At 29.5% G+C, this 14,189-nt stretch overlaps 1 pseudogene; it reads left to right on the forward strand.

Annotated features, from left to right (window-relative positions):
• Positions 1–1,478: 1,478 nt before the first annotated feature.
• LOC149550118 (uncharacterized) lies at positions 1,479–2,421 on the forward strand (annotated as a pseudogene).
• Positions 2,422–14,189: the final 11,768 nt, after the last annotated feature.

A 14,189-nucleotide genomic window follows, 5' to 3' on the forward strand; every position in this document is an offset into this window, starting at 1 on the left:
ATAATAGTCAATGTTCAAACATAAAAATATGATCTGCATAAATCTAAAACTATGATATAAAAAACTATTATACAACTTCTCATTAAACTCATTTGTAAAATAAAAATTGAATATACTAACCTAAAACTTCTACCTAGAACAAGACCGTGAAAAAACTTGACAATATACTTTGAATATTTACTATGAGTTTTTGAAAATCCTATCAAAATGTAAGATGAAAGGGCTTTTGAAGTGAATAGGAACTGAATGCTTAAAAAGTACTTGTGAGGTAGAACTAGATCTTGCTTCAAAAATACCACCCTATTAAAAAACTGTGTGAAGATGCCCTAAAGGAGGTGTTGACGTAAAAAGCCATTTGTCTTGCTCAACTGCTATTGAGAGATAACAAGAAGCAGTGATTTCTCTCTCAAAACTCCAAGGGCTGCACCACGTGCGTGCCTGTCAAGTGGCTTGTGGACAAAAATGAAACAAAAAGACCTGAGGAAGATAACCATGGAAAAAAGAAAACAGGCCCATTAGGTGGATTATGGGGGCTAATGGTTTGAACAGCCCTAAAATTTATAAAATGTGAAACTGTTAGCGCCCACTAGAAAACTATAAAATCCACGGGTGTGGGCTGTGCAATTTTTGTCCATCATAATTGAAAGCTTTTGTATATACTTGCACGTACTAAAATGTTCAACTAGAGGGCTAAATAATTTATAAGGTTAAGTGTTGAGATGCCTATTTCTTAGGAGGGTTTATTTTTCTAGTATGTATGAAACCTAAATTGATACTCTAAACATCCTTTCCATAAAGAGAAATAGGAAAAAAAATCTTATTAAACTCATCATCAATGCTAAGTCATTGCAAACTATCTTGTCATTGAGCAATATCTATTTCACTAAGGCAGTGCAGAGTTTTTAGTAATGTTACTTTCTTACATCTTATGCCCATCTTCTTGCATGTTGATTTTCCTGCCATGTAAGTTATGATTGCACCAAACTACGAAGCTTCCTTTGTCTATTACTTATAAAGATGATAGAGTGGTTTGTTTTAAGTTATTTGTTTGCATTAGCACGTACTTAAAACTTTGAGTATAATAAAACATGAGCTGTTATCCGTCCTTCAAGTTTGGTCTGTAGAAGTTAAAGTGCTTGCTGTCATTGAGCTATAGCCACGTACCCACATCAAGAGTTCTACTTAAAAATGACCAAGCCATTGTAATTAGAACTTTGATACATTAGTTAGTAAGATCATGACGTATAATACTGAAACTGATATACCTCATGCAGCTTCCTCCCACCTTCCTAAGTATTATCATCTACTGAAAACTGCCAGATCCTATTCTTTTCTCAAAAGATTTTCTCTCTTGAAATGTTATTTAATAGTAGAGAGACTCATTGAGGAATACCAAGGCTATGAGAAGTTGATAGTAGTGGAGAAGGAAACTTCTTAAGTTTACATGATAGGAGAAGCAAGTTAGAGATTTATCAAAGATGTCTTTTAGGTTGGATGTTAATGAGTCCATCATTGATGGGTGTTGGTATTATGGTTCTCTCTTCAGTCCAAAGAAGAGCATTGATCTTGGGGCAATTTTTAGTGTTAGTCCAGGTCATAATGAGATTACTGATGTTGGTCATGGTATTCCTAGTGAAGATGAAAAATGCCAACAACCCATTGCACTCAATAAAGAGATATTGGAAGAAGATAGTAGCAATGGTAGTAGTTCATGTTTTGAGTCAAAAGATTCTCATGTTGCAGCTAGAATCTCTGGGGAAGATGCTCAGAAGGAGGCTGAGTGTCTAGCAAGTATGTTTAGAACTTTGGATGAAGATGGTGATGGAAGAGTTAGTACGGATGAGATATTAAGATTTTTGGAGAGAATAAGTCTGGAAATGCCAAAGGAGGAGGTGGAATTAGCTGTGAGATCAATGTCTGCATGTGGTAATCACTTTCTCACTGAAAATGAGTTTGGGGAGCTTTATAGAATCCTATTTGCAGAGGTGGAGGATGTTGAAAATGTGAAGGTTGAGGAGAAGGCAATTTGTTAGGCATTTAATTTGTTTGATCAAAATGGAGATGGGTTTATCAGTGCAGTGGAGTTGGCCAATGTTCTCTCCAGATTGGGTTTTGTGGAGGGAAAAGATTTGAGTTGCTGTGAGAGCATGATTGAGAGTGTGGATTATAATGGAGATGGGTTTGTGGATATTCATGAGTTCAGGCATTTAATCACCAGAACTTCTTCTTCTTCTCATCCATGTCTTCAATGTGTTGCTGTAGTCTAGTGGCATGCCAATATTTATTTAAGGGTTAGAATGGGATATTTTGAGGAGTTCACAATTATCGTATGGCTAAAAATCTGTAATTTAACAATCAAGTGAGCTTCTCAGTTTTGTCCTAGGAGTAGCGACATTACTTGAAATTCGTATGATCTCTTATACTGAGGAAATATAAACTTATGAATCTTGTTCAGTTATTCATAATTTGTATGTTGCAGCTGGAAATACTATAAACATTAAATCTTATCATGACCTTCAGTAAAAGATTGGGAAATCAATTTCATATTTGAATAAGAATTGGCAAGGGAAGTAACTGTGTAGTTCTTTCAAATTAAAGCATCCACAAGTTTTTGCATTTCAAAAAGATGGCAGCTAGCAAGGAATTGTAAGACTTTTGCAGTGAAAATCATTAAAAACAATACCAATATTTAGTTCATTATAATAAAAAAATTCTGGAAAAGATATAGGAATGGGGAGGTGAAAAAAGCAGTTTGAAACAGGAAATGAATAGAGGAAGTTATATAAATATTAAGAAAACTATCATTTGAATTTTAAATGTAGAAAATGGATACTGATCAATTATTATAACTTTTTAAAGAGTATTGTGGTTTGGGGAATAGAACTAATGAGAGTTCTAATAGAAAGAAAACATGTTCTTTTAGGTCAATTTCTTAGACTTGAAGGTCTGAAAATGAATCTAATATTTAAATGAGGTTGATTTTTATATTAAAACAAAAAAAATGGGTGATGTCCCTAACAAAGCTATAGTCTAATGGGGGAGGAAATGGAACCCTCATTATGAAATTGATTAGGTTGGATTGTTATAAAAGCAATTTGTGCAGTAAATTGTTTCTAATAATTTTTACATGCACAACATTATAAAATACCTATTAAATGAAATATCATTTGTGAATATACAAGTTATGCATATATTTATATGCCTCTCAAATATGGTATGAGAGAACAATCTTTGTGTCTATGTTGCAACTAATGAAGAAATCTTGATGTATGTTAACTAATTATAGTTCTTTTATTTCCACCTACATATACAAGTGAAATTTGGGGGGATTTGAATAAATTGTTTGGAACAAAAGTACTAAATGCAAGATTTTCTTTAAAATTTCAACTATTTAGATTTAAAATGAAAGATAGAATCACAACTAAAAATCATATAAGTAATTTGAGGTCTCTTGTAAGACAACTAGCCATAGATGATGACTACACTGCTAAAGCTATATAGCTAAACATTCTTCCTAAAAAATATAATAATGTAGTTTTTACCCTAAACTAAAGAAGATGTAATTTTATTGCTTTTAGTAGAAGAAACAAGAACAAATGCAAATGATTCAAAAGGTGTTTCTCAATTAGAAAATATGTCACTTAGCTTGGTCTTGTGAAATTTGATCTTCTTAAAGGAAGTCTCGAGGATGAGGGTAACATTATCTATGTTGAGAAGGAGGATTCATCAAATGACTAAGCTATTAAATAAATAAAAATTAGTGGTCTTGGAGAAGTATGGATGGAGGATTTAATTATCTCAAATTAGCTCAACTTCTCACTTTGAGATGATGTTTTTCATAAAAAAACATTTTTTATTTTTGGTTTCTTGTTTATTCTTATTATTGTTGATATATGCTTTGTGAATTTTGATTTGTGGAGGCAAGTAAGGGGTTTTTTGTAGAACTCAAAAATAGATGGGGAGAACCCAGGAATCTCAGATAGGGGCTACAATTATGAGACAACTTGACAAAACTCCATTTGATTCAAAATTTGATTTTTTAGTGATGATTTTATAAAAATGCAAATGTGTATGCATCTTATATTCAACATATTTTTTAAAAATAAAATAAAATATAAAGGTGGGTTTCTCAAGAAATGAATACAGTCCCAAAAATAAAGGTGGGATTATTAGTATAATGTATTACATAGATTAGGTTAGATAGTTACAAAAGTAGTTTATGTACAAGTAAATTATTTAACTAATTTCTATTGTCTATACAACATTATCAAATGCAATATTTTAAATACATTGGAAGTAAAAAATAAATAAATAAAATCATAGTTAACACAAGAAGGAGAGTATAGGCAAGCCTGCACATCATAAGCTACAAGATTGAGATAATCAAGAGTAGTGGTCAGAGGAGGGTCGTGTCCGATGATCATCATTGATGATCATCATTGCATCCTTCCATTAAGTGACAATACCTTTACAAAAAGGAGTCCTCATAATTTAACAATTTAATCCATGCCTAACCCTCAGTATGGAGAACTACACAGAAAATTTTATTTTGATGCAAAAGTAATAGAATTAATTAGAAAAACATCATAACTTTTTCAATAGGTTTTTTATTCATATTGATCACAATTTTCAAAATATATTAAATAATTCAACATGACTAGTGTTAAAGTATGCAAACAGTTTTAGGTTTGTTTATTATTTACTTTTATAAGTAAATAATTCTTTAATATAAAAAAATATTAGAAAAAGGGAAAAATGAAGTCTAACAACACACAGAAGGTATCATTATTATTATTACTATTATTATTATTATTATTATATATTTTTCTTTTTTTAAATGATTATAATTTTCTTTATTAAAATGTTCAAAATTCATTTAAGAATACAAATGATTCTATAAACAAAGTGCACAACAAAATTACATTATTTCTGAAGAATGAATTCTTCCAACCAACCGACATCATTGTCAAAAATAATTATTCATGCAACTTTTGTATACCCTAAATTTAGAGAAACTCTTAATATATTTCTCAATTCAACTATACAGATTATTTCATAAAAAAAAATATTTTTAAAAAATAAACACATTCATGTAATTAGGTGCAAACAAAGAAATATAATAGATTGGAATGGTGTGGTTTTCAGGTCATTGGTAAAATCTCTCCCACTCATTTCTTAACTAGTCTTCACGTACATTGTTGTATTAAATGCTTGTCCATACGAGTAGGGTCTTCAATTTGTTCCTTCTTCCCACTGCAGTTTAGAGTTGCATATATAAATACATAGCCTAAAACAAAAAGAAACAATTTTGCTCAAGTAATAGACAAAGGAAGCATCCCAGAAGTACCTCCCTAACGTACTTCTAACACTTAGCCAGTGTTGTTGCAGTTGACAGTGTTGTTGCAGTTTACATTTCAGGAATTCCATATGGAATATGAGGATAGGAGAGAAGCTTACTACTGATCCATAATATTTTATGGTTGCCTTATTTACATTCTCCTGCTACGTAACATGAATGGAGGCACAAAACGCCGAGGGCACTGATTGTTGTAAGCAATAATTGTCATCATTTATGAACATTTAATTTGTCCTCAAGGTTATTTCTTATCGTTATAAGACAACAAGAATTGCATTATCACAAGAGATATTGAAATAGACTTCAGGGACAAAGTATTTATTATTTTGATTATTTATACATGGGTGATAAAAAATCAAATATATTTTAAATTTTTTTTAAAATGTATTGATGTTGATGTAGATTTTCTTAAGAAATAGATGTTTAAATTATTATTGTTTGGGATAAGTTCAAATATCATAATGTTGTTATTAGAATTTATTTGTGTAATGATAAGTTAAATTTGTGGATATGTGTTTCATGAGTAGTAGTTTACAAGAATCCACCTCTCATAAGAATGAATGGAACATCACTCATTAGGCACACCCACATCTAGACTATGTTGCTATCAAGATTTTTATCATTTGAACAAAAATTGAACAATTGAATCCTTATAACAATATCACAATTTTTATTATTGTAAAAAATATGCTACTTGTCAAATTAAAATATAAGCCACCTTTTATTAAATATTTATAAAATTAACAATATATTCAAATTAAAAAATAACAAACTAAAATAAAATAAAATGTGTACTATTTATATTAAGTTCAATATTATATTTGAAATATATTATTCTTAATCCTCTTAACCAAAATCATTTTATATTAAAATATAATTGACTACTTGTATTGTTTAATTTTTATAGAAAGTTGACAATTATATTTTAAAGAAATTTACTGAGTTGTCAATCATTTACATTGAAGTTGCATAAAGATATTACATCTTGTGTTTTGCTCCAATCCTATAGAGATAAGCTTGAATAAATTTGAAGGTTTCTTCTTGTATAAATTTACATTGGTTATAGCTTGAAAATTTTATAATTATAAGTTCAAATAATTGAAATACCTATATAATTATGAAGGCAACATGCATCTTATGTTGATGACAATTTCTATATACACACTCTTAATGGTGAGCTTCTACTATTAGTTATATTGAAGTTTCTTTTATCAAAGTCTTTACATGGAAGTTGGTTCTTTAAATAAATATATATTCCAATCTTTCATAAAAGTGGATTTTTTATGATAAACTCAAAGACAATATTGTATTTTATATTATAAGATTTCAAAAACTAGAAACAAAACAGCAACAATGTGACCATATGACACTGGATGCACTTGATCTATGATGGATTTGTTCAAAATCATTCAAAACATAGCCTCTTTTTTCTCATCAATAAATGTAACATTGGAATTAAATATCTTTTGACGTCTTTATAATTCTGAATTTTTAAGTTTTATGTATCTGAAGCAGAATTATAAAGACGTCAAAAGATATTTAATTCCAATGTTACATTCAAAATCCTTCTTTATTTAATTTTTAGTTGAATTGATTGACACCTAAGATTCGAGATTCTAAACAAAGTAGCTTAAAATTTCTTAGATGAATATTATTTATTATAAAATTTTCAATGAAGACATAAAATTTTCTATATAAGTTGAGTTACAAATACTTCATCTCAGAAGAATGATAGTTTTCTAAAATTTTCATTTGTCTTATTGTTGAAGACAAATCAAGATCTTATGTTTACAGTATCATCAACTACTCGATAGACAATATAAATATGTTAATATATTCTAGTCGTTTCTCCCCCAAAACCTGAAGATAAACCATAGATAAATTTCCATAATACTTAGAAATATATTGGTTATTAAATATATTGGTTATTTCTGTTATTAGCATGTTCTTATTTTTAGCAAGTAAACCCTAGAGGTTATTCCTATCATTAGCTTCAAGAAGCTTCCTCCCATAATCCATTTATTAACATCCATTGGCCAGTGCCTTCAACAAAAACAAACTAACTTTGCCAGCATTCCAAATAATAGACAAAGGAAGCTTCGTAGTATTGATACAATCATATCATACATGGCAGGAACCTCCAGATGGAAGATGAAGTTAGGTGCATAAATTACTAAAACCTCTCCAACTGACGTATGGGAACAACAATTGCTTACTGACACGGATGTTTTTAATGACTCGGCATTGATGTTGATCTTCATTACATTTTTCTTAACAGTAACAGATTTCCACAATCCATTTGTAAAGTACTGAGTTTTCTGGATTAGATTGTGTTTGTTTATTTCATCATTAGCTTAATCCTCAACACTTCTAGTTGTTTAGCTTTGTGATATAACTCCCTCCCATGAAGGGTATCAATTAACAGTAACAGATTTCCACAATCCATTTGTAAAGTACTGAGTTTTCTGGATTAGATTGTGTTTGTTTATTTCATCAAAACATACACAATCTAATCCAGAAAACTCAGTACTTTACATTTTTCTTTTTAGTTTTTCATTTATATCCTTCACTTTTATTTGATGGGTATGGTACACGAAATTGATTAAATCATATTAGTTTATTATAATCTTTAATATATATTTTATAAAGCAAATCGTTCTCCCTTGAAATGTGGCTATATATTCTTATCCATAATTGAGAATCGAGATAAAGAGAATTTAGGTGTAGTGTCCTACTCTTCATATTATATTAGGAATTTTAAATTTATTAAATTTAAGTTTGAATAATTTAGGTAAATGTCATTTCATACACACATATATATATATATATAATAAAACAATTTATAATATTTTCTTTCTAAAAGCAAAGTTCATACATGTTTGTCTTTCTTTATATATATATATTTGTCTTTAATTCATAAAGTCTAATGAGAATGTTACATTTAAATAATTATAAATCTTATAAAAAGATAGTTTGAAAAGATGGTACAACTTTGAATTCTAACATTTAGATAGAATTTCACTCAATCAAATATTTTTGTATGGAAAGTGGTGGTACTTAGCTAAATATTTTCTTTTGATTGTACAATTAAAAGGATGCAGATTGAAATTGTGAAGACAATTTTGTGAGCCAAGTTGCATGTGCAAACATAAAGATAAATACTAAACATAAAGTTAATTGCAAGAAATACTAAGTAAATAGGCCTAAATATAAACATAAATACTTAATTTATAGCTATATAATAGATTTTTTTTAGCTAAATAAAAATAAATATAAAAATTGATAATTGATATCCATTCATTTTTAAAAGTTACTATTAAATTTTTGTCCTTAATTTATCAATATAATTTGAATAGTCATATTTAAATATTTTTCATTTAGATCCTCTACTTTTATTTCATGGGTATGCTATGCCACATGATTAAATCATATTAATTTATTATAATCTTTAATATCTATTTTATAAAGCAAATCATTATCCATTGAAATGTGGCTATATATTCTTATATAATTGAGAATCGAGATAAAAAGAATATAGGTGTAGTGTCCTACTCTTCATATTATATTAGGAATTTTAAATTTATTAAATTTAAGTTTGAATAATTTAGTTAAATGTCATTTTAGATTGATTATATTATATTTTTTTATTATAATAAAACAATTTTTAATGTTTTTTTTTCTAAAAGCAAAGTCTATATATGTCTTTCTTTCTTGAAATGTGTGTGTATATATATGTTGTCTTTAATTAATAAAGTCTAATGAGAATCTCACATTTAAATAATTATAAATCTTATAAAAAGATAGTTTGCAAAGATTGTACAAGTTTTGATTCTAACATTTAGATAGAATTTGACTCAATCTAATATTTTTGTATGGAAAGTGGAGATACTTAGCTAAATATTTGCTTTTGATTGTACAATTAAAAGGATGCAAATTAAAATTGTGAAGACAATTTTGTGAGCTAGGTTGCATTTACAAACATAAGGATAAGTACTAAACATGAAGTTAATTGTAAGAAATACTAAGTAAATAGGCCTAAATATAAACATAAATACTTAATTTATAGCTATATAATAGATATTTTTTAGCTAAATTAAAATAAAATAAAATTATAATTGATATCCATTCATTTTAAAAAGTTACTATTAAATTTTTGTCCTTACTTTATCAATATAATTTGAATAGTCATATTTAAATATTTTAATTATATATAATGTAATTAAATTTTTAAAAACTATATATATGTGTGTGTGTGTGTGTGTTTGTGTGTATATATATGTGTATATATATATGTATATATGTATATATGTATATGTATATATGTATATATGTATATATATGTTACCTGGACATTTCAAAAGGAGGATTAATTATATTAATTCTAGAAAGACAAAGATTATTTTTCAGCCAAACACATTTTCTCTCTCCTCGTACTTTTCTCTCTCCATCTACTAAAATTTGTAGAGAGAAGTTCGAGGTTTGAGTTTGAGTTTCATTTCTCTCATTCACAATTTTCTCTCCCTGTACTTTTCTCTCTCCATGAACTAAAACTTGTAGAGAGAAGTACGGGTTTGGGTTTGAGTTTGAGTTTCACTTTTTCTCTCTCCACGTACTAAAGTACTCTCTCTCCCCGTACTCCAACTTTTTAACCTAATCCTAACCTGAACCTCCCAACCCAAACTTCAACTTGAAAACAACTACTGGCTGAAAATAAAAGTTCATAGATATAATTTGAAGACTGGTTTTATTCATAGGAAGGCACTCGCAAGTCAGTCATGGTGATTTGCAGGTGATGCGGCTTCCATTCATTATCAATGCACATTTCCACTAATGCCTAAAACTTCACAGCTATGTGATGGGAAAGTGAAAGCATTCAAAATCTTGCCAAAGAGTTTTCTAAAATTAATAACTCAACTAATCTGTTTACCAACAAAAAAATAATTCAGGGATGATATTTTGCTTTTAGAAATTGCCGTGGGAGCTTACAATTATGATGGGAAGAACGGCCATGTTAGATAAAATTGCAGAATAAAATGACTTCAAATTGACATCTTTCATGTCAGAATTAATTGGGTCGGATACACCTTTCATGTTGGATGAGATAGATTGCAGCAAAGATTATCTATACGGCTAGAAGGGGTAGAGGAACAAGGGCAGTAAAGGAGATGATTAAATCATTTCAAAGAAGTCAAGATTCGACAAGTACTTTTGCGTGGCATCATAGAAGAACTATTAACTGGTGCTGTAAACCCTTCGTTGGCTATAATGAAGAGGAGGCTATCTGGCGTGAGCCATCAAATCATTGTCCTCTTTGTAGATCTACAGCGTTGATCAAATATAGACCAAGCACGTAAGCTTCTTGAAGAAATGACAAGCGTGAGAAGCGTGGAGAGATTTTGAATGATAATGGATGGGTTGTTTGAAATATATAATGCTCAATCAACCACGCAACTAAGGCATATGAACTTTTAAGTTAAATATCTTCAAGTCATAAAAACTGCAGATATAGACCAGGCACAGGGGCTGTTTAATCTAGTTTACATTCTCGACTTGATCATAACCAATGCACATATAAATCGTATGCAAAAATGTGCCATCTCAAGCGGTAAAGAGTCAATCACATGTAAGCAGCCAATCAAGATGAAATAATGTTTTCCTAACTCTCCTAGGAAGGTGATTGTGATTCATAGAGATTGGTAAACGAAGTGCAATATATGTTTGATAAATGAATTGCATCGGATGATGATGAGCAGAGTTCAATATCATCCAAATGCATGTTGTGGAATTAGAAGAAAATAGTAAAATGAACTCAAACATTTTGAAATGGCTTGCAAACTAAGCTTTCAATTCCACATATGAGTCCATTGCTCAAATATCAACATCATTGCTACAGATTGAACCCAACTATTCAACAAAATGTCATATTCATTCCACGAATCTATGATCAATGGGCTCGGCTGGATTTCTCATTACATGTTTGACAAAATGAGCATGGTAAAGTTTGAATGACCACTCATCAAGCATCCAACAAAGTCTGGCAGATCAAAGATATTCAGACAACATTTACTTAAAATAAAATGGACATCATTGTAAAGTCGAGCTTAATGGAATGATTACATCACTTGAAGCGTATGAATGTGCCAAGCAAAGGAGGCTATAGATATAGAATGAATGAGATCTAATCTGTCAACCTCTCGAGCTCACAATATCTTAGTATGAGAAGTGTGTGATCTACACATAGAAGTTCCATATAATCTAGTAATTCTTTGATCAATTTGTATGCAAGAAATGGTTAAACCCTAGCTCCCTTCATATAGAAATGAACTTGTTCAACTGCCCAATAGAATGGGAATACAAACTCAGCAGCATGGTAATGACAAGGTGCACAGAAAGTTGATTCATCAACTTATTTAGTACTTTTTTGTGAGTTTGTAAAGTGAGAACCTTAAAGGGACACATAGATTATTGGATTGGTGCATGATCAAAAGTACAGTTGCAGAGAAATTCATTAAACAAGTTGTCATTTCTTGAGGCCATTATTAATGATATTGGCACGGTACCTCTTCTTCAAGTGGTAGCATATTAACTTATCTATTTGGGCAGCAATGGGAAATTATATTGGAGATTGTCATAAAGTTGCTTAAGTGGATCGAAGGATCCTCATGAAAGGGTCATGCAATTTTCTATTAGTGCATTTCTAAAGAGGTTAGTTGTGGGAAAATTTACAATATTTTGTATTGAGAGATGAAGTGTGCGATTTAGCATAAATCAACTCTTCTATTTCTGTGCAAGATGCGTAGTCATATGTTACTTATTATGTAAAAGTGAACATGTCACTTATTGTAACTAGAGTTAGGATCTAGAGTTTTGCTACATATGAGTTGGAGTTAGAGTTAGTTTTCAAATGCATGCCAAATTCCAAACTCTAACTTTTGAGGTAGTTACGAACTCGAAAAGTTGGTTAATCTAGAATAGCTATAAATTCCTAAATCTCAATGTAATAGGGGACTTTTTGGGCTTGAGAATAAGGAAACGCTATGCTGAAAATTTGATCAAAAGATGATATTTGGAAAGTATGTACAGATTTTGTCTTTATAATCAGAAATTCCTCTTAAGTTCTTGGTGCAAGAAAATAATAGAATGTGCAGTTTGAGTTCCCTCTTTTTGAATCTAAATTGTTACAAATGTTGATTCTCTTTGTAGTGAGCATTTTCACGATATGGTGTAGATGTTTATGAATATGTGGATCAATGTTGTGCTAGTAATAGTTTTCAAGCGTAGATCTTGATCATTGTTATTAGCGGTTTAAAGTTAGTAGTTTGGGAAAGCTTTGAAGTCGTGTGGTGCATTCGTCATCATGAGCTTTCTCATCTTTAAAAGTTTGATTCCATCTTTTATTTGAAAAACTTCAAAATTCTATCATACGAGGGAGCTACCCCTTTAAACGCAGAGGAAGGTCGCATACCAAGGGCCTCTCCAACTGTTGTAAATGGTTTGCCACACACTTCATTGGGCATATTCTACTATGACAAATCTGTTTACGAACAATATATATGTATATGTATATGTATATGTATATGTATATGTGTGTATATATATATATATATATATGTATATGTATGTATGTATGTATATATGTATATATATGTGTATATATGTACATATATGTATATATGTATATGTATATATATATATATATGTATATATTTATATATGTATATTTATATATTTATGTATATGTGTTTATATGTATATGTATATATCTATATATGTATATATGTATACATATACATATATATAAATATATATACATATATACACACACACACACACACACATATATATATACATATACATACATATATATAATTAATACACACACATATATATATAAGAATTTCTTTTTGATTATCTATAATAGTCCTAATAATTGATTTCTATGAAATTCTATCAAAGATCATGTAATTACTTTTCCAACCAATTAGTCAAAAATCTACGAAAAGAATAATAGAAAACTTAGACAAAAGATAAATATATTCATGCAACTTTTGTGTATTCTAAATTTAGAAACACTCTTAATATATTTCTCAATTCAACTATAAGCCTATTTCATAAAATATAGATTTTTCAATAGAGAAACACATTCATGTAATTAGATACAGACAAAGAAATATAATAGATTGGAATGATGTGATAATTTAAAGGTAAAACATTACATTAATATTTGTAAAATCTTTCCCACCCATTTCTTAACTAGTCTTCCCTTGCTTTGTTGTATTAAATGATTGGCCATAAGAGTAGGGTCTTCAATTTTTTTCTTCTTTCCAATGCATTTGGAGTTACATACATAAATACATAGCCTAAAATAAAAAAAGAAACAATGCAGTTTGGAGTTATATAGATAAATACGTAGCCTAAAACAAAGAGAAACAATTTTGCTGGAGTAATAGACTAAGGAAGCATCCGAGAAGTGCCTCCCTAACGTACTTCTAAACTTACCAGTGTTGTTGCAGTTGACATTTCAGGAATTCCACATGGAATATGAGAATAGGAGAGAAGCTTACTACTGATCCATAATATTGTATGGTTTGCCTTATTGTTCATTCTCCTGCTACAGAACATGAATGGAGGCACAACACGTCAAGGGCACTGATTGTACTGTAAGGAATGATTGTCATTTATGAACATTTAATTTGTTTTTTGTTTTTTAACTTTTGATTGTCCTAAAGGTTATATGTTATCGTTATAAGACAAGAATTGCATTAGGTACAACAGATATTGAAAAAAGACTTTAGGAATAATATATTTATTATTTTGATTGTTTATACATGGG

This window comes from Cupressus sempervirens, chromosome 7, assembly GCF_028749045.1.
Source record: "Cupressus sempervirens isolate cs-2001-9-10 chromosome 7, ASM2874904v1, whole genome shotgun sequence".
NCBI lineage: Eukaryota > Viridiplantae > Streptophyta > Pinopsida > Cupressales > Cupressaceae > Cupressus > Cupressus sempervirens.